This window comes from Callospermophilus lateralis, unplaced genomic scaffold, assembly GCF_048772815.1.
Source record: "Callospermophilus lateralis isolate mCalLat2 unplaced genomic scaffold, mCalLat2.hap1 Scaffold_86, whole genome shotgun sequence".
NCBI lineage: Eukaryota > Metazoa > Chordata > Mammalia > Rodentia > Sciuridae > Callospermophilus > Callospermophilus lateralis.
In genome coordinates this window covers 6586648-6614643 of record NW_027516693.1, presented here as the reverse complement: position 1 = coordinate 6614643, position 27996 = coordinate 6586648, and the positions used below count along the sequence as shown (strand labels likewise).

Sequence of the window (27996 nt, the reverse complement as noted above, 5' to 3'; positions counted from 1 at the left end):
CATGTGCTGGAAAGATGCTCAGCTGGGCACCGGCGTAGCACCCATGTGGTACCCATGTGGCACCCACTCTGCTGCAAATGTGAACACCAGCTGCACAAGCTTGTGGTTCCCCTAACAAGAGTGGTTATTTTTGGCCATGTGTAATGTGAGCTCATTGAACACACATTGACCTTGACAGTTTGAAATGGCACTTTTACCTGTAAGTAGGTGAGTGTGATGAGGATATTGGATGAAAATAACAAAAACTAAATATTATTAACTGCATGTAATATGCAGGCCAGTGTACAAAGACTACCTGTAATGTCTCACTTAATCCTCAGAAAACTCCACTAAATAACTGGGGTCCTGAGCGTGATTACACCAGACACCACTTTCCTTTGTCCATAGCACTTTCCAACCGCAGATAGCCACACGATGAGTGCCCCTGAGTAAAGATCAGCCAGGTAGTGGTGTTAATAGCCACTAGACAAAGAGCACACAGCAGAATCATGGCCTTGTGTGGCCTCAAGACACTCAGCCTGCACCAGCAGGGAGGAAACAGGATGATGAGGTCGGTGACAGAGAGTGCACCTCACCCAAGCTGCAGGCATCCACCCATGGGGGTAGCATCCAGTTCTATCCACAGGCCTCTGCTCCAGTCACCAAGAAACTGATAGCCTTCTGGGGACAGGGGCAATGCTTGTAAAAGACTGTCTAGCTGACCTGCATCTTGACCAAAGGCCACTAGTGTCACCGAGCCCTTCATTCACAGCCATGAAGTTGTTGGCAGCCCTTCCCCCGAGTTCTGCTCTGTCCCCACCCTGGGACATGACCCTGTGAGTGACATCTCAATTAGCCCAGCACCTGAGTCATGTGACCCAATGAAAGACAATATGATCACTGGTCAAAGAGGGCTGGAGTGCTTTTGGCAAAGTCTTGTTTAGTAATAAAAAATGCTGAGAGTCAAGAACAATGTTGCCTAACAGCAACAGGACAGCAGCCCTCTCCTCACCTGCCTCCTCACACATTATTACAACATGCTAAGATTAAAGTTCAGCCAAAGATACTCTCTGTTGCAAATTCTCAAATCCACCAGCATCACGATCCAAGCAGCCATAGACTCTGACAATGATCATGGCTGGATTTCAATACAACTATATGTACAAATCAGGCACCAGGCTGGATTCATCCTTTTCTCTGCACTTGCCCAGCCCTGTTCTCCACTCCTGCTCTGGTCCCAGGCCCTGACAGGTAAACACATCTTGCTCCCCAGCAACTCTAGAAATTGGTGCCTTCTCTAGAAGAGACATGAAGCTCTCTGCTAAATTCCACCCTCGTAAGTTTCAGGAGGCTTTGGCACCATAGGGAATTCAGGGCTAGAGATGAAACATTGGACAAAGGGCAAGGACTTGAGTGAAGATATTCCCCAACTGTGGCCCAAGCTAGGTTGAGCTGGAGAATCTGCAGCAGAGCTCCCAGGGAGAGGGCTGTAAGGATGTCTCATTTCTCCCTGAAACACACACCAGCCACCTCTGTTCCTTAGCAGCTGATTTCCTACAAAGTCATGCCTCCACCACACCAAAATGTGGATCACTGCTGACAGGATCACAGAATTTTCAAAACCTCAATGCCCTGGAACTTGGATTCAAGCACGGGCTCCATTCATTTATTCGACAACCATCAACTGTGCCAGGCCTTTCTATAGGTGCCACAGAGACAGGGGTGAATGAAACTGACAAGGATCTCATCTTCTGGGGAGAGAGTCAGTAGATGACTCCAGATATGGCAAGTGGTGAAATCTTTGAAGATCATGAAATAGGAAGACATGGACAGAAACAGAAGAGCAGGGAGTGGCTGAGGGCTGCACAAACCAGTGTGATCAGGGAAGGTGCCTCTCTAGCAGCCAAGGTCCAGGAAAGGAACCAAACCCAGGGAGAGGCAGAGAACATGTGTTTCAGGCAAAGGGCACATACAAGGACCTCAAGATGGGGGAATAACAGTAGATTAATTAATGAGCAGGGCTCTCATCTGCAATTGGCTCAACTCTGGTATCGAACTTGAGTGAGAAATGATCCAAAGCAGCCACAGATTTCCCCAGAATAGCTGTGTGTGAGATCCCGGCAGGAAGTTCAACTCAGTGCAGAATTTACTTGATAATTTCCAGGACAGAAGAGTATGGAGTGCATGGCCCTCCCACAGACCCTCAGCACCCTCCTTTTTATGAACTGGAATATCATCAATGACTTCATCCTCAAGTGTGGTCCCTGGGCCTTAGTTGTGAAACGAGTTTCAGTGAAACACAGGGAAAATCCCAGCTGCTTTCTGACCCATGAAGCAAAACCACAGGCAGTTTCGTGGGCTCTGGGATCCTGAATAAGTTCATCTGGGCAGTTGCCAACAAGATTCTTTTGGTCCACCTCCATTTCAAAGTTTGCCAATCCCAGCCCACCTGGGGACTCTCAAAGCAAAGCCAATTGATGAGGGGCTGGTAACTGGGCACACAGAACTCTGTCCCAACACACACCCTACCATACATTTCAATAAAACTATCTTCCCTCAGCACATCACATGGTCCTGACATGCACAAAAATGGAGACAATAAAGGATGCAGGCTCCCCAAGAAACCATTCCACAGTCTCCAAAAATGAAAAGGGATTTACACACAGACCTACATAGTTTCCAGGAGGCACCATGGAAAGCAGATAAAGGAAATGTAATTTAAGAATATTTTTCTTGTTTAAACAACATGTACCAAGTGACTGCAAGAGAACAGATGACATTCTGCTTCATGACATTAGAGTAATCAAAGTATATAGAGAAAACTTCTCTGTTCCTCTTCTCCTAAAGCCATAATTGTGTACCATTGCAAGAGGGACGATGCCCACAAAGGTGGTATGGCTGATAAAGATCTCAGAAATTACCAGCTCACTCATGAAGTCCTCGATTGGGTATACCACTTGCCAGGTGATTTGCTGGGTCCCAGCCAGACCATTGGTGTTGTTGATGCCAAAGTCCCACTTGTAGGATCCCATACACTGAGCCATTTACTCTGGAAACAAACACATATTAAAGTTCAGATTGAAGCACTTAACTTAGCATAATGTGAAGAATGCAGTAAATGGCCCATTCCCCTTTGTCAACCAAGGAAATGATTGCCACCTTTGATTCACACATGGCAGTGTTCAAAGAAACTGGCCCAAAGCTGCCTGTCTGTGGCCCCATCTCAGGATGAGCTTTCAGGATTCTCTGTGGACAGAAGGATGCTCCTTATTGAATGAGAAGCTGCAATGGATTCTTTCCCAGAACAAGGTGACAGTTCCCTCCCCTGTTCACCCGAGGAGGGAGGTGCCAGTTCCTCAGTGAAGGCCACCTTACAGCCCACATCAACCACCTCTGGAAAGGCCCATTGACCAAAGATCAGGCAAACAAGTTCTGGAGATGAGAATGTGGGCCTATCTTTGGAGGAGCCTCTGTTGCCTAGGTCCATGTGCTAGATGGCTACTGGCACTGTGGGAGCTACTGCTACTGAGCATTCCATCCAGTGGGACAGAGAGCTGCAGGATGCGGACCCATGTAGGGACCCCTTGACAAGCATCTTCAGAGCCCCGGGCAGTGGTCCAAGCACAGGCTTTGGAGTCAATGGCTTCTACCACAAACTGGCTGTGGGACCATGAGAGTTGCTTAATTGGGCCTCCACTCAAAGAGCTGTCAAGTGGGAATAATGACAGATGTCCACTTCAAGGACTCAGGTTTCTAATTTTTGAAATGTTGTTCTCCTTAAAGACTTTAAAAATTATTCCTAGCTCCTGATATATATATATATATATATATATATATATATATATATATATATATATATATATATATATACACACACACACACACATGTATATGAATATGTATATATATACATGTATATGAATATATATGTGTGTGTGTATATATGATTTTATATAAGTCTGTCTATATGTGTGTTTGTGTGTGTGTGTGATTTTAACAAATTCTTTTTTTAAATTTATTGTTGGTTGCTCAAAACATTACATAGTTCTTGATATATCATATTTCACACTTTGATTCAAGTGTAACAAATTCTTTACATAAAATAAGGTATTGATGACCAAATCACACAAGATGTTCCTGAGAGACAGACTGACCCTTCCCTGTGTTCATTCACTTTTCAGTGAGCCCTTTAACACTAGGAGAGGAGAAGCTAACACCAAACGGTGGTGAGGAGGGGGCAGCTGCACTGTCAAGGTGGAGAGGTGCTGCATGGCCGGATGAGGACCAGCTGGCAGCTGCCTCCTTCTTCTCAGCTCAGGTGTGAAGTGTCAGCCCACTGGGAGACACAGCCTGATGCATGCCACATGACCCATGATGTGCTGGCTGTCTTAATCAGCACTGTATTTTGGTTCCATGGCCAATGGCTAAATATCATCAAAAAGCAACTGGGTTCGTCAAATTGTTTGACAGGGTGGCCCTTCCCTCTTTCATTAGTGATTGCTTTCGTTTGGATCTGGGTGGTCCCCAGAGGCCAGGTGTTGATGAGGTTCCTTAGCCTGGTGTTGATGGTTTGGGGAACGTTTGGGGACTTTGCAGAAGGCTCTAGGTCATGGGCCTTAAGGGAGGCTGTATGAAGCCAGCTCCCTCCTCTTTCTCCCTTGTTCAGGGCAAGAGTGAGTGGACATTTTCTCCATACTGTGCTCCCTGCCACAGGGTGCTAACTCACCACAAGCCCCCAAACCTGACCACAGTCTGAATCCTCTAAAACTATACCCCAACAAACCCCTTCTCTCTGCAAGTTGATCTTTGCTCCAGTAATGGAAGCCCACAAACTGTCACCATGTTGTCTGGATGATAGCAGCAAAGAAAAATCCCAGAAGGGAGCTGGGGATGGATTCCAGATTTCCAAACATGGTCACATTTCCCAGTGCACATTGGACCATGGCGACAGCATGGGGAGGGCCTGTCCTCAGGAGAAAGCCTTGTCTTTGCTTCTCCTCTTCCCTGTGGACAACAGAGCCTCCCTCTGCCCCAAGCACAGTGCTCAGAAGAGGAGGGCTTTGAACTATGGGTCCTGGTGACTCACCTACTGAGGTCTAGGTCCAACAACCAGTAAAGGCAGGGAAACACTTGCCCCCACTGGCCAAAGGCACATTGCTTCTATGCAGAGAGCCATGTCCTCTGTCTTGTTCCCTTGGCTTCAGCTTATCTGTACTGAACCTTTCCAATTTGCTTCTTTTTCTAATCTTTTGTCTTTTGGCAACACAACCCTTTATCTTCTGGCTTCATCTTTATCACTGACATTCCCTCAGGATTAGTAGTCATTACAATATTTTAAATTAAGACCTGCACTTCCCTCCTAATTGTGTGCATCAGGGCACCTGACACAACATGTGTAATTCTTATTAGAGAATTTCAGGCAGTTTGTACATTATGTTCTATTAAAAACTCAGTTCTACTCAAGGTTGTCACAACTCAGAGATCACGGCTTCCTGCCAGATGATGTGCTGAGATATATTCAAAACATTCCTGTTAGCAGAAAGTTTTCTCCACAGGCCTGTGCTTCACACCTCATTTGATATCACAATGCAACTGAAGGCATAAAAAGAATCAGTTATTTATTTATATTATGGAATGGATTCTAGAGGGATACTAGATAAGCATAAAATATCACACCACAGCCACAATCCTTGCCCTTCTTCAGACCTAGGGAGAAGGGTGGGGCCAGGAATCTGTCAATCACACATCTCTTTCTCAGTCACTTCTAAGAACTTCAAACTCTGCTCTCAGAAGACAACAGTGACAACAACCTCCAAGAATTTGTGTGGTTCTCTGCATTTGAAACATTACCATTTGACCAAATATTTCAACAAAATCCCTTCTGCATGGAACCTGGACACCATCACCTACCCAGTGTCCCAGGATGCAGGGACAGATGGCACCCACAGCATGCTCTGGGGGTATCAGGACCCCTGACACTGTGGTGACTGTCTGGCTCATTCTCACTCAAGTCCCCCATCAGAGTCCATGGCCTCCAGATCCCCTCCCACCTTCCATCCCAGACCTTCAGCTGAGGTTGATGCGAACCCCTGACTTCAGGGATGGCTATGGCAGTTGCCTAGGGGATCACATGATCATAGTTATATCCCCAGGGCCATGGATGACCAGGACCTCTGCTGGGCCTGTCTGGGAAGAAAAGCTTCTATCAGAGTGACCACATCAACAGATGGATGCAGATGTAGTCAGTGTACACTATCCTCCTCAAGAATGGAGAGCACCTGAGAGGTGTACAACCATGGGAACATGGGGACAGGCTCTGAGTAGAAGGTTAGAGCCCCAATCCAATGCTCCTGGTGCCCGTCCATCAAAAATTCAACCTGCCTGAAGACCTTCATTGTTACAGGACCAAATGGACAAAACCACCTGATAAACCAAGCACCGGAGAGGAACTTTTCTACCAGGAATACGCACAGCAGTGCTGTTTGTTGTGGTTTGGGTCTAGAAAGTCCCCCAAAGTCTTATGCACCTAACGGCTTAGTCCCCAGTGCAGAAATGTTCAGAGGTGGTGAAGCCAGATTTAAAATTAGGTAGTCAGTGTAGTTAGGTAAATCGGGTCTAATATCAAAAGAAATCTAAAATGGAGGTTATGTTGAGAATGAATTTATGGAAAAGCTGAGCAACTCTCGGAATATTAATGAAGCCCAGAAAACAGTCCACAACAGATTTGAAGACAGCCCATCCAAAAGAAAGTTAATGAAGTCCAGGAAACATCCCCCAACAGATTTGAAGATACCCCATCCCAAAGAAATGTTAATGAACATCAAACTTTACTCAGAAATGCCCAGATTACTTCTTTGGTCCACCTGTGTCCCAACCCTTCCCACCAAAAACTATAAAAAGGGGAACACATTCAACCTTCCATCACCAAAATCTATAAAAAGGTGAACACATTCTCCCTTCAACTGATTCCACCTCTTGGATCCCCTTCTTCCTCTGAGAGAAGTCTTTTCTGCTGTTTTTTAATAAACTTCTAATTTTTCACTCTGACCTTGCCTTGGCATGCTTCTCTGGAGTTATTTCTCAACATTGGGGAAGCAAGGACTCGTCACTGGTCAACAGTGGAAACAGTGGGGATCATAGGAAATGACTCCATCCCCAGGTGCTGACCTCCTTATTGGAATAATGCACCAGATGGATTGAAGATGGGAATGGATTATTGGGAGTGGGACCCTGTTGGAGGAAGGTTATCACTGGGGATGTGGCCTGAGAAGGTTCCTCTCATCCCCAGCTGCTGCCTTCTCCACTCCCAAGGCCTGGGGCTGAGCAGCTCTCCACACCACACCCTCCAGCCATTATGTTCTGCCTCACCTCAGGCACAGAGCAATCTATTTGGTCAACCACGAACTGAAGCCTCTGAAATGGTAAGACAAAGTAAATCTTCTTTACTCAGAGCTGCAGGGGGTCATGTATCCTGGTCACAGTAATGAAAAGCTTCATCACACACTGTGCAAAACAGAATAAAGCCACAGCCCTTGACAGACACCAACTCTGAAGAGTACTATCTGCCCTCTCCCCTCTTCATTCCCTGATGACAGAGACCATCTCCCACTACAAAGCCCAAAATACTACCCAACAGTTACTTCCCAAGAGCACCTGCTTCTTGGGCAAAAGCAGAGATCCCACGACTTACTGTTGAGCTCTTAAGGGAAGACTCCCCTAAAGACTGATTATAGAAGAAGACACTTAGGACAAGTCCCACTCCTTTTCAACCCGTGAATATTTCTGGGTAAGTTTTCAATGACTGAAAGAGCTGCAGCCATTTTGTGACCATGAGGAGATGAGGTAGAGGATGGTGGTCAGTTCTCTGGCTGGATTGGAGTAGAAGGACAGAAACACTGAGCAAACATGTGGTACCACTTTGTCACCAATAACAAGACCAACCAGATTTGAATTGCTTGGGATGTGAGATGACAAAATTTTTTGTAGCAGCCATATGCAGGCAGATGATCTATTACTTGCAGCTGAATGCCCTGAGCTAATATTAACAACTCAGGAATTTGATGTGATCAAGAATTGGGGTGCTCAGTATTTGGGTATGTTCAGGATTTGGGGATGCTCTGGATTTGGGGTGCCCAACATTTAGGGGTGAGCATCAGATAGACATAGATTTCCAGAGACATTGTGGTCACCTGAGGCTGCTAGAATGAGATTGAAGGGAGAAGTGTCCAGATCACCCTGACAGTGGTTCCTAACAGGCTTCTGACCAGCACTTATCTGAGGCCCTTTTTCCCCTGAAAGAGCAGGCATAGGGAAACACCAGCTGATGCTGTCAGGGTCACCAGGAAGAGGCAGCCACACCATGCCACTTCAGGGAACAGGCTGTCCCCACCACTCACACACCCACCAAAGATCCTGTGTTTGTGGTCCTCAAAGAATCTAATAGAGAAGAAAGGAAAGAGAAAAGACTATGACAATGCAGCGTGACAGAGCAGTTGCCTGAGGGGCTCATGTACCCAGATAAGGAGCTGATTCAGCCTCATTCGGGGTGAGGCCTGAGCCATGATTGTGGCTGCATAGCTTCCACACTAATTAACCTGAATAACCACTGAAGATGCTTGCCCCACATATGGGACAGGGCAGGGGCCGGGACTTCAGGCAAGGGATCTGGTCACCCACAAGTTTTCCTGATGCAACATCATCAGTGAGGGCCTCTCTCTGCAGCAGAGCTGAGCACAGCCCACATACCTGAGGTTCGAGCCCCAGCTGGAAAAGAAAGGCTGCCCCCCAGCAGTGCCAGGAACCTAGCTTAAGACCAAAGACATGCACCAGTCCCCAGGTGTGACATCAGAAAAATGACTATTTAAGTGGAAAGAAACAATGACCCCCTCAGTGGAGCTGCATCGGTCTAGACGCCACCACCAGCCCTGGGTTCCCACACAGTACCCAGTCTCTCAACTGCCTTGGGCCTTGGACCATTCACCTGCCCTGGGTGTCTGGTGGCCCATGCAGGCCAAAGTGACCATCATCTGGGTGCTGCTGTGGTCCACTGCCTACTGGTCTCTATTGCTGGTTCTCAAGGCTGCGATCTTCACACCTTCTGCCACCTTAATTCTGAGAGGTAGGAAACAAAATGTATAATAAAACATCCCAGGACAACTCCATAGGCCAACACGACCCTATAAGGGGGAGTGTGGGCATACTGTCCTCTCCCCAGGAGACAAGAAGAACACTGTGAGTGGCTTTCCTCTGAAAACAAAGTGTCCTGTTATTTTTATGAGTTCCTGAAAATCAGAGCCCAAAGCTTTGGCCATTTCCATTAATTTTCAATTTAGTCTGAGTTTGGACAGGTCACTTCCTGCCACTGGGATTCATTGGGTGTGATAGGCATGTGGGGAAGTAGATGGACTCTGCCCCTCACCTGCAAGTGGGAAACAGTCACCATGGGATGGGGAAAGCCAGGTGCTGCCACATCAAGGACCCAGGAGGCCACTGCACTGAGCACTCAGTGATGGGGAATGCTCAGCAAAGCTCCCGCAGTCTTTCCTATGAACAGAAAAAAGGAATGCCAAGGGCAGACGAGGCCCATGTGCAGGAGTCAGAGAGCAAAGACATGCATAGGGAGTTCATGTTCAGCACTGCTGAGACCTAGGGAGCCAAGATCCCCTCAAGATTAATCATCAGACCACATACGGTCCAAGGTGCTGCTGGTTAAAACAAGATGAGCAAAAGTGAAGATATCGTAGACAGTGACATGGGAGGAATGATCTACAGATCATCTGATAAGAGCTAATATCCAGAATATGCAGAGTGTTCTTTCAAATCAATAACAAAAAGACAAATCATGCAAAAAAAATAGGCAAATGTCTTGACTGCATAATTCTACAAAGAAGACATACAGATGGCCAACAGGTACATGAGAAGATGCTCAGCATCGTCAGTCATTGGGAAATGCAAATCAAGACCACATTGAGCCACCACTCCACACTCACTCACTGGTTAAAATATGACATAAAGGAGGTGGCAAGGTCCTGAGAGATCAGATCCTCACATGTTGCTGGTGGGGATATAAAAGGCACAGCTGCCATGGAAACAGTTTGCCAATTTCTCAAAACGTTAACCTAGAACTACTGTAGGACCCACATATGCTTTCCCTCGTTACAAAACTAGAAAGCAAAAAGGAAAAAAATCTGGGGAGGGTCTCATGAAAATAGATGAAAAACCAGAAGAGGAGGGAGTGGGGAATGAACTGGACCAAATCATGTTTGCATACTTATGGATGCAAGAGGTCCCCTAATATGTATAACAATTAGTTTCTTATAAAATGACTACAGGACCAAGCAATCCCACTCCTAGGCTTAGAGTCCAAAGAATTGAAAACAGGAACTCAGTAAAATACACATACAAACGTGCACAAGAGCACTGTTTGTTTGTTTGGGGTTTTTGATTTGTTTTGTTATGGTACCAATGATTGAATGTAGGGGCACTTAGTCACTGAGCCACATCCCCAGCGCTTCTTAAATTTTGTTTAGAGACAGGGGTTGCTAAATTGCTTTGGGACTTCCTAAGTTGCTAAGGCTGGCTTTGAGCTTGTAACCCTCCTCCCCAGGCTCCCAAGCCACCCAGATTAAAGCTGTGCATCACCACCTGGCCAGTGCTGTTTATAATGTGCACAGTGGGCAAGAACTCAAATGTCCATTGTCTGTTGAGGAAAAACTAAAGCATGGTTCATTCATGAACTTGGAGTATTACTGAGCTGTTTAAATGGCTGAAAAAAGTCGTTAATTTTAGGTTACATGAATTGTGACTCAATCTTTCAAAAAAGAAAAAAGTTTGCGGAGGGGACAGGTAAATGACCCACCATAATTCCATGTGGATGAAACTTTAAAAAATTTCTAAAAGGATTTGTCAAAATCCTAACCTTTGTATGGCCCAAGCGAGCAATGCTCTTGTAGCAGAATTTGAGGCATTGAAGGATGGAGCTTGGGGGTGGTATGAAGCTCTTGCTGCTGCCTGCCCAGGGAACCCTGCAGTGGGACTGGGGACTCAGGTGTGCCTCTCTAACTAAAAAAAGGAAATGCGGTATTGTCCCCTCCAGCTGCTCCCTGTCCTGCTGCCCTCCACTCCTGTTGCTGTCCCCTTCCTGACATGGATCCCTCCCCAGCTGCCCTTCTTTCCTGCCTCCCTCTTCCTTATGCCCCCTCTTCTGCATCCCCCCTCTCTCTCTGACAAGTCTGTCCCCAGACTCCCAGCTGCTTGGCTGCCATCTCTTGTTCCTGGCATTTTCTGAAAAACCTCGGCCAGGAGAGATGGCATCCACTGGAGACCCTCACAAATCTTCCCTGACTCTTTTGTCCCTTTTTCTGTATCCTGTTGGCTTTTTTAATAATGTGCACAGGTGGCAACAACTCCAAACTTTCCAGTGGGTGAGTACAGTGGTCCCTATGTGCCATAGGTAGGGATCACTTAGGAAGCCTGTGACCAGGACTCAGTGATGCTCAAGGCTGCCAAGCACCTTCTTCCACTCACTGTTTCCAACATCCCCTGACACTTAAGAACTTTTTGGGCTCAAGTGCTATGCACATAGCCCAAGGAAATAAGAAGGCACAGAGCTAAGGTTGGACTGTGAGTCTCAGATGGCATGGGCCACAGGCCAAGACCATGGACACACATTTCCAGGACCAATTTAACAGTAGGAAAATGACTTAGTAACCAATGACAACATGCCTCTGGCCTTCTGCTACAGGCCACTCAGCCTGAAGACTCTCATAGATCCATGGCACCCTCATCCCACTGGGTGGCAGGCATGCTTTCTGCTCCCATTTTCCATGTAATTACACTGCTGAGGTGTCACTGGACAGGCTCTTATGTGGGTGGCCAAAGAGAAAACTGTCCACTTCAGCCAGCAAAAGTAAAGATGGCTCATATTTGGAGAGCAGATGCCACCATCTCTACTGGTATCCAACAGGCAGGAGAGTGAAGTCAGTGCATCCACTAGATCAAGGCCCCATGACCCCCGGGAAAAGCACTCATGATCCAAATGCAAAGGCACCACGACCAACCCAGGTCACAAGTGAGAACACCATGTCTGGTGTGAACAGGACAGCAGCAGCTGAAGGCCCACAGGGCTCTCATGGGTCTGTGTAGCTTCCAGAACCAAAATCCACGGGGGCCATGGCCAAACCAGTGGGCTCTGCACAGACTGCCTCAGGCCCTGCCTGTAGCAGGCTGACCCCTCCAGCACAGCAACAGGACTCATTATCTGGCCTCCCAGATGAGAAGCCTGGGGAGCCAAGCAACATGACCAGAAGGTACACCTACTGCAGAGCAGGCCAAAGCCCAGACACTGCCCCTGGGAGGCACAGCATGGCTGGCCACACAGGGGCCAGTTACAGGCCCTGGCTCTGCCAGTAGCTAAGACTGAAATGGAAAGTGCTGAGAGTAAAATGCAGTGGTGTCTGGAGAGCTCCCCAACCCCACATCCACCCAGCACCCATGATGTGGCTTTATGTAGAGGGGGAGTCCTCCACCCCCGGAGTTCCTTAAGGATCTTCAGAGGAGGCTTGTTGTTTTAGTGTGGGTGCTGAGTCCAGGGAGTCGTGTCTTTTAGAGACAAAACAGGAAAAGACACAGAGTCATGGATAAGATGAAGAGCAGAGGCTGGAGCACCTTCTCCACCCCACAACATCTGCACTGTGAGTTTGGGCACCCCATGCCCAGAGCACAGATCCCCACTGCTCTAACCACCACCTCCTTGGTCATTGGTGTGGTAGCTGAAGGCCACTTGTGCAGGGCTGTTTCATGAAGTCCTACGATGGTGTTGTGGGATGCAGGTGCAGAGCAGGAAGAGGGCAGATGTGGGCAGGGCAGGTGTGGTGCAAGTAGAGAACAGGTAGAGGGTAGGTCCTGGCATGCATGTTATTATACATATGATGCACAGAGGAGGTGTCAAGAATTTCTAGGGGACAACAACTATGCAAATAATACAACATGGCAGGTGAGGAGGAATGAATGGTATGAGTTTGCCGTGGAGGCTTAAGAAGCCCTAAACACGCCATCCACCAGCCCCCAGGACAGCAGGAGTCATGCAGGATGAAGGAGGCAGTTGGGCCAGAGAGGATCACAGAGGCACTGGGAGCAGGTTGGGGTTCAGCTGACTCCAAGTGAGACCTGGGCAGTGCACCTGAGCTGCTGGGACTTGGCATCCATGTACATGAATAGTAGGTGATGACACTCACCCTCCTTGCCATGATGAATGTTAAATGAGACACACATGTGCCATGCATGGAGTATTAGAAACTGATCCATGTTAATTACTGATACTTTCTGAACATGAACCTCCAGATACTCCCCAGAGAGGACAAACTCAGCACTTGATCCCACCTGATGAGGTTCTATGGGAACTGCTCTAGGACACCAGTCAGCACCCAACTACCTCTATGAAGTCCCTGGGAGCTGCTCTAAGACCCCAGCAGCATCCCAACCACCTCCCCTGAGGTCCTCTGGGAACTGTTCTAAAACCCCAGCATCACCCCAACCACCTGCTGTCGAGATATGATTTCCTAATACACCTCCTGTTTCTTGGCAGAAAATTCTTCCCACACACCAAGGCAGGGAAAACTCCTCACTTTGGCATGGCAATTCCACTTCTTTCATAAAATATTTTCTCTAGAGAACATCAAACTCTGAAACCTTTGGACCCATAAGACCTCAGTGCATATATGAAAATTCGCAGAAATTTTATGGTGGTTGCAATTGTAAACACACACACACACACACACACACACACACACACACACACACACACAAACACCAACTCTGCTTCATGACTGCTCAAGTTCTATTCATAGAGCCATTTTCAGTGCAGCTCACTACTGAGGTTTAATTGATGCCTCCATTTCTTTCAGGCAGCTGATCCTATTAAATTTACACCTGAGGCTTCTCATGGTCAAAGTGTGCCTGCCACAGCTCCAGATCTTATACCGACATCCATAAAGAAAGAAAGCATAACTCTCTTGCCCATAACAAAAATTCTGGAGCCAAAATTTTATGAGATGAATCCTATTGAGTATACAATTTTTATTCCTGCACCAAGGGCAAAGTTAATCCCATTTTAATCATCCATGAAGGGTTATCAAAGAGAAGCTCCTCAAAGAAGATTGAAGTTATAATTAAAGTGGAGTGCTGTGTATCAAAAGTATAAGCCTGATGCCAAACTATTGACATTTTGCACCTTTCTTTAACACAACTTAATTTTTTTTCCTAATCACAGTCCTTGGTCCAAATCTTCCTTCAATTTAGGTTATATTTGTTTGGAGCAATTTAAGCCCAGACTCCAACACTGATTCAGCCAAGATAGATATCAAGAAAACCATCCCATTCACAATAACCTCAAAAAAATAAAATACTTGAGTACTAATGTAACTAAGAAGGTGAAATATTTTAAAATTAAAATCATGCAACACTGAACAAATAAATTGAAGAAGACCCTAGAAAATGGAAAAGACCTCCCATGTTCTTGTATTGGCAGAATTAGTACTGTCAAAATGGCCATACTACCAGTATAGTAATATACACATTCAATGTTATCTTTATTAAAATGTCAATTTTTTTTCACAGAAATTGACAAAACAGCCCTAAAATTCATTTGAAAGAATAAGATACACAGAATAGTCTAAGTGATACTAAGCACAAAGAGTGACATAGGAGGCATCACAATGATGTAGAGGATTTCAAATCATACTCCAGAACTGTAGTTACAGAAACAGCATCGTTTGGCATAAAAACAGACATGAAGACGAATACTATAGACTAGAAGACAAAGAAATAGACCCGCACACTTACAGCCATTGTATACTTGACAAAGTTTCCAAAAATTTATGTTGGATAAAAGATAGTCTTTCTAACAAATTGTGCTGGGAAAACTGTATATGTATATGTAGAAGAAAGAAACTGGAGCCCTTTCTGTCACCCTTCACAAAAGTCAAGTCTAAATGGATCCAAACCTTAGGAATCAGAACAGAAACCTTGCAACTTCTCAAAGAAAACATACAGTCAATACTCCAACATACAGATGCAGCACCAGCTTTCTCAAAAAACCCTACACCCCCCAAAATAAAACAAGAATCAGTGAGTGAGGTAACATCAAATTAAAAGCTTCTACACAGTGAATGACATGATTAAGAGTGTGAAGAGAGCACCTATGGAATGGCAGAAGACCCTGGCCAGCTGTTCCTGTGAGGGAGATCAATACCCAGAACACATAAAAACTCAAAAAACTACCTCCAGAAAACAAATAACCAAATCAGTAAATGGCCAAAATAACTAAACAGACACTTCCCAAAAGAAGAAAAACAAATGACAATAAATATATGACAAAATGCTCACCCGCCCTAGCAATCAGAGGAATGAAAACCAAAACTGCATCAAGATTTCATCTCCTTCCATCTGCATAGCAATTATCAAGACCACAAAGAATTATAAATGCTCAGAAGAATTTTTGGGAAAAGGCGCATTTCCACATTGCTGGTGGAGAAGCAAATTAGCACAATTATTCTGGGAAGCAGGATGGAGATTCCTCAAAAATTAGGAATGGAACCACCATGGGGCCCAGCTATCCCATTCCCTGGTATTTATCCAAAAAACACTAAAATCAATATACTACAATGATGTGGGTACATCAACGTTTACAGCAGCAAAAATCACAACAACCAAGTCATGGAATCAACCCAGATGCCTGTCATAGATATATGAATTAAGAAAATGTGTTCTAGCCCCACAATGGAGTTGTTCTCAGCCATAAGAAAAAATGAAATCATGGAAGTGGAGAACACTGTGCCAAGGAAAATGAGCCCAGTCTCAGAGAATCAAAGGTCAAATGTTTTCTCTCACATGTGGAAACTAGAGTGAAATAAAGGAAAGAGGGAGCAGAGTGTCCAGGGAAGGTCAGTGGAGTAGAAATAGACTGAGAGGGAGTAGGGGTGGTCAAGGGCAGGACAAGGGAGTGAATTCTGAAAAACCATGTATGTGCATATATAAGTACACCACAGGAAATTTCAACTTTATATGTAAGTACAGAGAACCACTCAATATAAATAAATAGATGAGAAACATCTATAGAGTGGAGAAAGTAGAATGGGGGAAGGGAGGGGGGAAGGGAGTCCATGAGCTGAAATCAAATCCCATGCATTTATGACTTTGTCAGGATGAATGAAACTACTAGAAAGTACTACAATGCTCTCAAAAAAATTCCCTGCTAACAACTCAATACCAATCGGTGTCATCTGTTATATATGTCCTGGCATCATTAAAGTAAAAACTACATGTAATTTCTCAAGTCTCTGCATATGGTCCCACATTTGGTGCACACACAAAAAAGGAACATGGCTTCCATTATAATAAAAAATTCTTATAAATCCTTATACCACCATTCCAAGAATTTTCTTTTAAAGAAAAATGAAGAAAGGAAAGAAGGAAGGGAGGATGGAGTTGGGTGTTGAGGATGGAAGGAAGGAAGAATGTCTGCCCTCACTTAGCCATTGTCCTTGGACAACAGCAGCATCTATCCCACCCACTACTCTGACATCTCTGCCATCTTGGTTGTGTGGGCTCTGCTTACTGGCAGCTTCAAACAAAATATGCATGCAGTGCATCTTTATTGCAAGTCTTGTGATCCTGGAGGATTGACACATGCCAGGAGGGTGCTTGGCAACAAGAATGCAGCAAGGTCTATAGTCACTCCTCAAGGGAGAGTCATTGACAGTTAACAAGTGGAGAGGAGAAGACCAAGGGGAGCAGTGCTTTATAAGAGAGCAGCTTATACTGCCAGGCACAGTGAAGCTGATGGGGACTGCAGAAGCCCTTGAATATTTCTGCTGAATTGACCCTTTCAATGATCATATTGGCAATGTCAAATGTGAAGTTAAAAATTCAATATTATGTGACAATATAAAATTGAAGAAGAGTCACAGATGATCTGCATGCTATAAATTCTTTGTTCTGCATATTAGAACATGCAAATTATTAAACCTGTGTTTTCTTTAACATAAGATCAAGTAAACTTATTATAATAATCTGAATTTCATTTCTCAAGAAATACACCCAATCAACATTTTTCTCATTTTTTAATTTTTGTAATTCTTGTGAAATCTTGGTTTCCATTTTAATTAGGCAAATATTCTCTTGGTACAGAATAATTTCCCATAATACCCTTCTATTTTTGAATGGCAATGCTCATGAAAATGCATATTTTTTGTGTGAAAATATGTGAATATTCTATCTTGGAGAAGAAAAGAACTCTCCCTTCCTTCTCAAAATAGCACCTTCCTTCCTGCCTCTGAGCCTCTGTACATGCTGTTCCCTCTGCCAGAAATACTCTCCCATGGGTGCATGTGGGGCTCACTCCCTAGTCTCCTTCATGTCTGGGTAGGTGTCACCTTATGGATTCAGCTTACATGACATGTGGAGACATAACAACATGGTTGCTCCAGAGTGCCCCAAGGGGTACTGACATAGGTCATTTCTCAGCACCATAAATGCTGACAAAACCACTGTGTGCTGGGTGGAGTTTGCTGCCAGCCTTGCTAAGGCATGAGTCTGACTGTCTTACATTTACCTAAGGTGACCTGAGGTGGGTTTCAGTCAAGAGAAGTCACCTGCACCTCAGTCCTGTTTGTGGTGTAGAAGACGGGGATGGGCAGGGCCAGGACCCCCCTTCCCCAGCTAGAATCTTCCTGTGAGGGGAACTGAGGCATCTGTGGTTAAGGGAGGAAGTCAGATGATGACCCTCAAGTCAATACCCTGCAGGGGGTAGTCCCTATCTTGGGCATGACATGGCCCGAGGCACTGACCTGCAGCTTGCTTGTATATACATGGTTAGCCCTGAGCTATGTGCCTCTCCTGTGCCTTTGCTGGGAGAAAATACATGGGCACTATAGCATTCACATCAAGTTCAGGAAGTGATCGATCAGTGCACATTATCCCCAGATCTGCTGGGGGGAAAGGGGAACCAGCATATTCCAGCACAGAGGAGATCACTGTGTCCATGGGCCTTGAGCTACATGCTCAGCCTTTTCTGGGGCCACAGTGTGGACTTTCCCCTTCGTCAACCCCCACTAGCTTTGCCCACCAGCCTCACATCTTACTCCATTCTTTGTTTGGGATGCCAAGAACCTGGACCAGGTACCCCCTGGAAACCCCTGCCCATGCACCAGCAACATGTAGACAGCCCTTCTTCTTACTCAGATTTAAGGGACCCACTAGGCTTGCTGTGCCCAGGATGATGGTCCCAGCAGGAAGTGCCCCAGTGGTCCTCCCTGTGCAATCCTGAGCCTTGGCCTCTCTTCTCAGTCTCAGGGCCTCCAGGGGCTGCCCTCACATACCTGGGGCAGGAATCAGTGACCATCACCTCTATTGAGCCCTCCCCCCAGCCCCAGTAAGGAATGTCACCAACACTGTATGGAGGGAGGGATCCCATGGTTTAGCAATCCTCAGATTCAGAAGCACACAGGATCACTGGTGCCACCAGGGATACTTCAGAGTTCTGTGCCCACCCTCCAGAGCTGAGACTGAGCTGATAAAGAGGATACATGGGTTTCAGGGGGTGACTCTGCAATGGGCTCCAGGCAGCCCTCACCAGGCAGTGTGATCTGGAGCACATTTAAGGGAATCCCATCATGTGGGAGGAAGGTGAGATCACCTCACAGCCCCAGAGCTAAGCCCAGCCCCAGGAGCAGTGCCTCTGCTCTGGTTAAGGGGAGCATACAGATTCTGTCTCTTTGGCCAACCACTCTGCCTATGATCAATTAGCAGAGAGCCCCTTGCATCCTAATAGGGATATGGAGGCTGCCAATATGTGCCCTGCCGGGTGTGCCTTTCAAAATGGGATATAAACTTGAAAGATGATAGGACAGAGTAAGGAGCCCTGAGAGCAGGCGGGGAGATCTCTCTTCACACTTGCCAGGAAGTCCTGGCCCAGTGGATCTTCCTTCTGTAGGTGCCTTCCCAGGAAGCAGAGAACCTTGAGGATGTAAATTTTTTGCCTCTGACTTGGAAAGGGACCAGGAGGACCAGCAGACCACGGGAGCTGAGAAAATGCATCTGCCAAAAAGATGAGCTGGATAGGCCAGAGCACAGCTCCAGGGTAATGCAGGAAGGGATCTGGGTACAGGTGAGGACCCCCAAAAGTGCCCTCGCTCCTAGGAGGGGCTGTCAGCTCTGGTCTCACCACTCAGCCTAACTGTCCATCTGAGAAAGTCAAATATGGCAGGTGCAGCTCAGAAGAACTCAGGAACAACACTAAACCATGTGTTTTACTTTGATGTCTATTCACCAAGACCCTGCTACACACCAGGAGTTGACTACCTACTTTTTGCTGTGGGAATGGCCATCCCCAGAGGCACCCGGGTAGCTTAGTGAAGTTGGGACCACACACCTGCCTTGAGGTCAGACTCCAGCATAAAGCCATAGAAATTACCACACCTCTGGCCTTCCAATGCCTCATCTGTAAAATTGGGATGCTGGAAGCAACAGGTACCTCTCAGCATCTCTGCAAGGATCAGGATCTTATGTGCAAAGAACTTACTGCAGACTCTGCCAGGCAATCTGTACCACACAGGCTTATGGTGATAGGTGATGGGGTCCAGGAACTGCCCCCTCAGAAGCCATTCCTGTCCACCTGCCACACTTCAGTCACCTTCGGTCCCACCCTGCCTCAGGGACACACAGACCTGGAGAGAATCTCTCATGAATCATCAACAGCTCCTGCTCTGTGTCTCTCCATAAAGAGGGTCCTTGGGAACAGTGCCACCTGCCCAAACCCAGCGACTCAGCACCAGGGCTTCCCAGGGGAGGGGCACCCTGTGCATTCCAGGCAGCTCAGGCTGGGCCGGCTGTACTCCAGCTTCTGGAATTGACATGTGTGGCCAAAGCACAACATCTTTATGGAGAGAGACTGGTCTAAGAAGGAACTGTGCAATCACCCAAGCCAATCAGATTTTTCATCTTCTGGCCACAGTTGATTGACTCACAAAGAGACAGGTGACCAGAACTTGTCAGGAATTGTTGAGCTCATTTGTCCTTCTACAAAGCACTGATTGCTCCAAGTATCCAGCACCTCCCAGAGACTAAAGCCAATAGAGGAACACAAAGGCAACAGATGGACATAAATCACTTTCTGGCCATATCTCTGAACACCTGGATCTAGCCAGCCCCGAGGCTATCCTTGAGCTTTTCAGTTATATGTGCCAGAAAATTCCCTTAAGCCACATTGGGTTGGGTTTATTCTATTTGAAATTGAAAGTTCACTAGCAAAAACAGTTAGGCACTGAAATTTTCACCACTCAGAAGACCAGACAAAATCCACCTGAGGTCCACAGAAGACACACACACAAGTGTATCCCCTGCAATTCAAGGTAAAATTTAAAAATAAATAAATAAATAAAACAGATGGTGAGTGGGTATTTATTGTTCCAATCATTTCTGTGAATACAGAGAAAAAATATTAAGTAAAGGGGATCCATGGAAATAGCCAGAGAGCCTCTCCTGTCAATATTTATCACAATAAGAATAAATATTAATAAACAAAGCTAAGATAGAAAAAATCAATTTATAGCTGCAAAGCAATATGATCTTTTATACAATTAAACTCATTTTGTGTCCAACCTGCTCTTTGTATAATGCTTGCTGACATTAACTTTCAAATGCTCAAGAAAGAACCACTTCATTGTGGTGATTCAAAGTAGTCCATGAGCCAGGGTGAAATGTTGTCACTTTTCTTTCTCTCACTCAAACACACTTGGGCTTTGCCCTGGTGCTCTAGGCACTCCTATCTTTGAAGAGCTGTCGGACACCTGGGTACTCACGCCTACCGTGACACCTTCACAGCTCACCTACCATCTGTACTAAGATGGTCATCAGAACTGCACAGAACTTTCTTCCAAGTACCAAATTCATAGGCAAAGGAACACCAACATTGCCTCCTAGAATTTCCAAGAAAAATAAAACAGCCCAAGCCAAACTCAAGATCAACCCACCCAAACAAAAACACAGAACTCCCCCTTCTGTGCCCTTTTAGAAATGACCAGCAACCACTATGTGGACTTCACCAGCCACTGTAGTCTCAAGGTGCTGCTCACATGAAGTGACTGGCACCATAGGATGTGTGTGTCCCTATGCTCCCTACCACTGTCCTCCCATGCATGTCCCCAGAAGCACCCAGGTTCCTAGCCACACCCCATGCAGCCTCAGGGTGGTCTGCTGGAGCTCAAGCCATCCTACCACACTCAAAATCACACTGGAGTCTTCTGCTTTGGGGCCTGTGCTATGCCCCTTCTGGCAGAACTAGCTGGAAGCCAGTGTGAAGGGAGGCTGGACACAGAGGCAGGCTGATTTACATAGATAATAGGGCTCATCCCCCAGGAACTTGGCTCTGCTGGAACCTCTCATCTGACATCCTTCTTCCTGTAAATCACCCTGCTTCCTGATCATGGGTGCCTCTGGCCCACCTTTAGCTAAATCCCCCCACTGTGCTCTGTTCAGTGTGCACCAGTTGCTGCCTGCCTTTGCAAGGACACTCTAGGCCCTCTGAACCTTTCCCCCTCACACTTGGGGGCCCCTGGTTGTCTGGACTTTCACTGTCCATCCTTCAAGTCTCAAGGTGATGGTCCCTCCTCCAGAAAGCCCTCCCAGGGCATAAGATCAGGCTGTCTGCTGCTTCCATGAACTGCTTTCCTTCGGAGCACCCACCATGCTACATCCACCATGCATGCTTCATTAGTGTTTCCCCTCCTGGACTGCGAGTCCTCATCTTGCTAATTGTTGCACACCCTCCACTTGGTGCCATGCCCTGCACACACTTGGTGCTCAGGATGCAATTATCAAATTAAACAACAAATGCCATGGGCCCCTGAGACTGACATATCTGGACTTTTTCCTGCTCAGAAGAGGTTGGCAAACTGCTGTTGAAGGCAAACTTCTCAGGTCTCCCAGCTTGGGGATAATGGCCCCCCTGCCACCCATGGCCTACAGCTGCTAATGAGAGATACGCCTTTTTGAAGTCTTATTAGAGCCAATGTTGCAAATCTGGGCACAAAGGCAGGCCAGGGAGAAGGGATGGAGGTTGTCTTCAGGGCCTCAGGACTGCTGCATTCACTTGCCCTCCCATCCCACTCCTTACTGCCACCACTGAGGGCGGCTCAAGGCAGCCACCATGAAGGCTTCCAAGTGTTCTCACTTTACCTTACTTGCCCTTCAAAATAAAGAGATGACTGAAGCAAAGAAACAATCCATATGCTCACAATCTCCCAGGGTTGATACAGAACCGGGCTGCAATAGGACCCTGCCAGGAGGACCCAGGAAGAGTCAACCAGCCAGGGCCACACAGCTGTGCACCCTCTTGGAGGTGAGATCTAGGCTTTGGTTTTACCCCTCTCCCTGTGACAGTTTCTGAAAAGGCAGCTTACAGAAGGGCCAAAAACAGTGTCCCCAAGCCCTGACATCCAGGTTCAAAGCCTAGCTTTGCCCTGTTGGACCTGTGAACCTGAGGCTATTTATTCAGTCTCTCTGAGCTCAATGTCCCTGTCTACAAGATGAGGACAAGCATGCAAATGTGGGTGGCACCCCCCCCCAGGCACTGAATGAACACATTCACACACACCTGAAGCACAGTACTTGCCTTGACTGTTGCAAATGCCTACGTGGCCCTCCTTCTGCTCTAGTGTAAATCTGCCTGTCCCACAAAGGCACAAGTGGAAGACATTGGGAGTGGGGAACTACTGGGAGGCATTGGTACTCTTAGGATGGGAGGCCTGGTGGGAGGGAGTCCAGCATCAGGGGTGCCCTTGAGGGGAGAGCTGGGTCCCAGCCCTTTCCTCTTTCTCCTTTGTGCTCACAGCCATTAGCACCACAGGTTCACAGCAACAAGCCCAATCCTTAGGATTGAAACCTCCAAAGCAGTGGGCTGAAATAAACCTTCTGACTCCATATGTTGAAATCATCTCAGGAATGTATTGCAGTTACAGAAAGCTGACTGACACACTTCCAACCATGTCCAGCTTCCCTATCCCCACTACATGCTTCCAGTCTTTCAGAGGGGTAGAAATCTCATTACACCCTGCCCCTAGCTCTGTCCCTGGGTGAAGAGAAAAGCCCAGAGCAGGCGTGTCTCCCAGGCCATAAACTCAGAAATCATTTTTGTAACTTTCTATTATTCAAATCAGTTTTGATTCTCAGCCCCTTTGGTCAGGCTAGTTTTTAAAATAAAGCTGGAAGAGATATCTTCCTAGATTTTCTGCATCCTCTTGGGGATCAAAGGCAGTGGGTAGTTCCGGAGTTCTGAGGCTGGACAAAGAGGAGAAAGAGAAGACCAATAGGACTTTTGTCATCTTCACACACAGGCCCTGCAGCCTCAGCACTATGCCTCCTGATCTTTCAGGTCAGCCATGGGTGAGAAGGGGGCTCTGATACTCACCTGACAGGCCAGAGGATTTTCTTAGGTCACTATGTCCCATTCCCAAAACCCTGGGAAGATCCAGTGCCTCCATGGGCCAGGCAGGTAGTGTAGAGCCTGGGAACCTGGTGATCACATTCACAAATCTCCAGTGCTTCCATGGGCCAGGCAGGTAGTGTAGAGACTGGAAACCTGGTGATCACAATCACAAATCTCGATCCAGAGGCTGCCCCTCTGAGTGGCATCAGGCCCCTTTCAACCTGGAGAGGAAGCAGCTCTCTGGCAACAGGACCTGCCATTCTCATGTTGTTCACACCACTAGGCAGCAGAGCTGCAGCTGGGGCCCCCTCTACAGAGGTGGTATCAGAGAAGCTCCTACCCTTGTCCTTCTGACTATTCTCCAGGACAATTCTTCTCTATTTTTACAGTCTAAGGTATACCTCCTGAGACCACACTTGACAGAAAACTTTAATGGTGGATGGAAGGATGGATGGTGTAAGATGGATGGATAGATAAATGGGTGGATAGAGGGATAAATGATGGATGATGAATGGAAGGATGAATAGATGGATGGTAGATGGAAGGATGGATGAATGATAAATGGATGGTAGTTGAACGGATGGATAGAGTCAAACAGAAGGACAGATAGATGGAGATAGGTATTTCTCCATCTCAAGGATAAGCCTCTTAGAGTGATTATCATTTTTTACTCCAGATTTCCAATGTCCTACCTGATCCAGTCACAGCAGCTCCATGAATGACTATCTACAACAATGTTTGTGATATTTACAAACTAAGATTACAAACAAGATTATAAAAGCTATATCTGCTACTGCAGCCACAAAAGTTACCAACAGAAGCTTTCAGCCTAAAGTAGAAGAAAAGATCACTGAGGAATGGCAGAGTGTTGTGGTTCTAATCTACATGGGGTCACACAAAGACCAAGGAAACCAAGCACCGGTTGACATTGCCTTGAGTGGCCTTCCTGCCAGGCCAAAGTCCATCATCTGCACACAGACTAGGCACCAAACAATTCTTAATTATTCAATAACCCAGAGAACCAATTTGGGTGCTCACATTCAAAACTTCTCTCTAAATGTTCAAGCCGAAAAAGCTCAGGACCCTCTTGCTTTGACAGTATCCACCCTATGCTCCGGATTCCTAAAATGTACACCACCACTTCTGATAGTCTTTAGACATAGCCTGCAAATACTGCCTGTCGAGAGAAAGAAAATTTAAAGAAGCCTAAGGTCTCAGAGAGCTCAAGATGTGTTTCAAACAAGACCAATGTTGATCAAATAAATCATCACTCTTTCTGGTGCAAAGGCAAGCAGAATCTATTCATTTTCTCAAGTATGTCGGACATTTTTCATTAGTAGTCATTGCTACAACATTATTCTTTATACATACAATAATTCAATCTCAGTATGCCACTTTCCAGTATTCAAAAGTACCAATTACCCCAGTGCCTGTGCATGTGCTGACCACAGCTTGGTCTGGCCTTTCGTCCATTCCAGTCATCTAACCTTGCCTACTTCTTGATGTGGATCCCTCTGCACTCTTGCTCTATTAAACATCAACAAGTACTTAAGAACCTGTTGGGCTCAGAAAATATGGACATCAAAAATAAAACAGAGTGAGCCCCTGTTCCTGAGGGGCTCACTCCCCACACATGGAGAACTGCAGTATTCTCAGCCCAGGACAGGTCAGCACACACAGCACTAGCCGACCCCACAGGCCCCTGGAATGCTGCCAGCAGGCCTGGCAGGGAAGGTCTGCTGCTTGTTTAGCCAAGCACACGTGGTAACTGGCCCATGAACCCTCCTTTTTGGAGAATATTCTAATGACGGCTTGCAATAGTATGTAGCTGTCACTGACAACTCAGAGCAAGGTATAAGAATTTCATAAAATAGAACCATCAGAAAGGACAAGCTCTGTCTTCTGGACTCCAAAGGAGGACAGACCACTAACTTAGGTCACAGCTAGTGTAGGTAGACAGAAGTGGTACTGGGTCCATGCCACCAACCCTTGGTGCTGGGTCACTTCTCTGTCTCAACTCCTGTGCTCCCCTCCCTCATGGTCCCTTTCTGATACCCAGCCCACCTTTGCACACACGTGAGGGCCTTAGCTCCCTCCTTCCAGACAAAAGTTGTCCTGGCCACTTTAATTCCTGGCTATGTTTATTGATGACAAACCCCAGCCAATGACCGACACCATCTAACAGCCTGTAGCTTGGGGTTTCTAAGAATTGACTGCCACTCAACCCAACATGGCAAAGCCTCTAACTGAAGAGTGAACTGGTCTGCCATGCTGCCGCTGGTCAGAGATCTGAAAGGTGGTTGTATCCCCTTCACAGATGAGGTTCAGCAGAACAGAGAAGGTGATGTTCTCATCCAGGCTCAACAGGGACCTCTACAGGTTGTCCTGGGTCAGGTAGACTGCAATGCTGCAGATGCACTCTCAGGCAGAAGGCACCTGTGTGGGGCTGTCCTGGCCCAAGTGGATCTTGTCCTCCCACTCACCCTCCTCCTCTAGGGGATGCTGGACTGCCTCATTGGCCAGGTAGAAGCTGAAGGAGAGCTCCATGGCCAAGCCCCCCAGCAGGGTCAGGATCTCTTCCTTGGGCTCCAGGTCCAGTTTGGAGCTAATCCACTCATGCAGCAGCTCCAGCTCAGCCATGCACAGTCAGGCCCCCCCCCTGCAGCCAGCAGCTGGCCACCATCTCCCTGGACTCAAGAATGGCAAACATCTTGATGCAGGTTAGATCCTCAGCAGGGTCACTCTCATTCCAGCCCATGTGAGTGACATAGAACTGCACTTTGGGTCTGTTGGAGTGGATGGAGCTGTGGAAGATGTGGGACTTCACTTTGGGTCTGTTGGAGTGGATGGAGCTGTGGAAGATGTGGGACTTCACCTCCCAGTTGAAGGGAAACTTCTTCAAGTTACTGAAGGCCATGGGAATTAGCAGGAGCTCCATGGATAACAGGCCATAGCTGGTGCTGACTGAAGGGGGCTCCAGGCTCTGTGGATCAAGAAGGACTCCCCCTAGGCTGTAGGCAGGAGTTGCACCTGAGGTCTTGCTTGGCCTCCTCAAGTAAGGAGTTGGAGATGTGCAAGCTGAAGGGGAGGAAGTTGGGCAGTGAGGAGAACCTCTGCAGGCCATTTATGGTGACTGGACCCTCGACCTCTGTGAGGAGGGCAGCAAAACAAGAGTGAGACCCTGTTACGCTGTGTGAGAAGATGACCCAATGGAGTCCCTGCCTGCCACCCAGTGAGGCACCTGATGGCCACAGGGAAAGTCTTATAATTCCAGAAAAATGTGTTCTTCAGGACCATCCCCAAAACCATGTGAAGTGGGAAGGAGCCCAGATGGTCACTGATTCCATGGCCCTGATGCACACAGCTGCCTCCTCAAAGGGAAAACGTTACTCCTCCAGATCTCAACCTCACAGAGAGAGCCCAACATCCAAGCATGGGGTCATCTTCATGGCTCATTACCCTGCAGACCAGACAGAACCCACCATTCCCATGATCCACATGGGGCCCACCCAGCTCTAGGACTTGGCAGCTCATGCTTCTCTCCTTTCCATAGGAGACAAAATTCAGATGCTGAGATATATCCAGAATCATTAAAAGAAGGGCAAATCTTTGGCTTCACACTTCTACTATTAGAAATTTCTCCTTCTGATTATTGGGGTGGCATGGAGTGTGTAAAGATTTCTCTACAAGGCCATTTGCTGCCTTGGCTAGAACTGTGAGCCAACTACCCGCCATGTTTCAGTATTCAGAGGCCCATGTCTGGAAGGAAGTCTTGGCAGGTGGTACAGGAATTGTGGAAGTGATGGTCTGGACTAGAACATCTGCACACTCTCCAACCCCAGGTTCCTCTTCTCCACAGCCCACTCAGCACTGTCATCTCACCCTCTTCCCATCCTCTCCACTTGATGGGAATCTCCTCCCACCACAAGGCAGAGCAGGCTTCTTCCTCAGCCTGGAGGCGGTGACTTTAGCCCTCCTCTGAGCTTCTCTACTTGGCAGGGAACTGTCTACACAACTCCCCACTCTATAATCCATATACAGCCAAAGGAAATCTCTGGTAGGAGGACTGGAGGGAGGAGACCATGAGAGCCACAGCATGTCACCCTTCCCCTCCCTGATTGTCCTATGCCTTCTGCTCTCACAGTGCTCCACCCTGGTCCCAGATTTTCCTAACAGTGACACTGGTGTCCTGCTTACTGCTGGGTCTCTGGTCTTTCCTAGTAGAAGTTAAACAAATGCTCATAGAATTCATGTCCACCAATTATGATTACAAGGTTTCTGTGCTTGAGAGAATAAATATACTGTGTTTGCTCTGAGTCTCTCTGGATTCCTCTCATTGTTGTGAACAGACACCATTTACACTAACATAGCCTTTGCCTCTTGCATTCTCATGCCATTCATTTCCTTCTGCAACATCATGTCACTGGGTTGCTAGTCTGGCAACCAGTTTTGCCAAGAAAGGTGCTGCAATTTTCATATAAAAAGGGATAATATCAATTAATAGGAGAAACACACTATTGAGGTGCCAGTCCACC

General features: G+C 46.8%; 1 pseudogene; it reads right to left on the bottom strand.

Annotated features, from left to right (window-relative positions):
• Positions 1 to 18: 18 nt before the first annotated feature.
• On the bottom strand, positions 19 to 27196 carry LOC143387755 (transmembrane protein 132B-like; annotated as a pseudogene).
• Between the last annotated feature and the right edge of the window lie 800 nt (positions 27197 to 27996).